Here is a 1,452-nt window from a genome sequence, read left to right as displayed (position 1 = left end):
TAGAATTAACCCTGAATAAAACCTGAATAAACCCAGAATAAAATCCCAAATAACCCCCCCCCCATCCCGAGGGACGCTGTTGTTTGATTAAAGGTGGAGGACTTGTGATTCTCTGGTCACTGGGTTGCGTCTGTGACCATAAAGCCCCTTCAGGCGGCGTCCTGAGAGTCCGGGATCGGGACCGCTCACTCACTTCCTTTAAGCTCATTAGCTGCTCGTCGACAGCAGAGCTTACAGCCGCTAACACAGGCCTCGGTTTGTGCTCACTCATGATCACAAGACTCTAGTGGTTGAAAGTCATCGGGGAAATACTCCCAGAGATCAGTGGTTCCCAACCTGAGGGGCCGGGACCTTCGTGAGGCCTTCTTGATTATAAGTGTAAGAAAACTTTAAAAAACATACACAGTAGGTCTATATGGTAGCAACTGGTTCACTTCTGTGAGCACATTTAGAAAGAAAACACTGTTTTAAAAAAAGTTTATTAAGTCTCAATGATTCAAGAAAACAGAAAATTGTATAAAAGGTTCATTAAACAGGAAATAATCTGCTCCAAACTCATCCTCGTTTTACACAAACTTGTTCTTCTACAGACTTCACTGTAAGAAAATATTTTATATATATATTTTAATATTCAGCCTTATATTTGGGCGTGTTTTAACACTGCTGTAGAAACGTGGCGGCCTCCCTGCATCAGTTGCAGCTCTGATTAGACATTAATAAGATGTTGCTCTGGGAAACTGTGACATCGACAGATGAATTGGTAATGAAAACATTATTAGTTGCAGGCGTCAAAAGTCAAATGTCACATTTGAATGCAAGTCGTCCACAAACAGCTGTTTCCTGTCTGTCATTTTAAACGTGGAGATAAAAGTCTTCCTCGTTTTGAAATGTCCTCATTCTTCTGTCACGCTGGCCGACATATCGACGGCATCTGAGCCCGTTTCAGGAGTCGGGCAGATTCTGATCTTTCCCCCGCCTCTGAAGACCTTTTTAAAATGCCTCCTGTGAGTAACGCTGAAGGTCACGTTCACGTCGGATACTGTTTGTTTTCATCCGCAGAGGTTGTGACCGGGAGATTACGGCTGGTTCATGCTTAATGACATCGCTGTCAAACGAGGGTTTTTCGAACACGAGCAGCGTTTGTCTCGACTTCCTGGGTATTTGTGTCCCCTCTCAGGTTGTAATTGTCTACCAGAGCTTCCTCATTCTTGTTTTTGTGGCATTGTAAAGTTCAGTTCTGCATGATCAGGCTGCAGACTCATTTTCAGTGTACTTCCTTTAAAGTCAGATTTCAAACATCTCAAAGAATCTTCCTTTAGCGTTCCTCGTGTCAGCTGGACTTTGTTATTCTAATATATTACACACATGATGAGATTTGTGGATAATAATAGTAACAATAATAATAATAATAATAACAATAATAATAATAATAATAAAAAAATAAAATTAAAA

At 41.0% G+C, this 1,452-nt stretch overlaps 1 protein-coding gene across 1 annotated transcript in view; it reads left to right on the top strand.

Annotated features, from left to right (window-relative positions):
- glg1a (golgi glycoprotein 1a) overlaps positions 1-1,452 on the top strand; it is a 22,125-nt gene that overhangs the window by 2,782 nt on the left and 17,891 nt on the right. The window lies entirely within an intron of this gene.

The sequence above is a fragment of the Morone saxatilis genome, unplaced genomic scaffold, assembly GCF_004916995.1.
Source record: "Morone saxatilis isolate NCDOM2014 unplaced genomic scaffold, NCSU_SB_2.0 Contig2, whole genome shotgun sequence".
NCBI classification, from domain to species: Eukaryota; Metazoa; Chordata; class Actinopteri; family Moronidae; genus Morone; species Morone saxatilis.
This window is presented reverse-complemented; position numbering and strand designations above follow the sequence as displayed.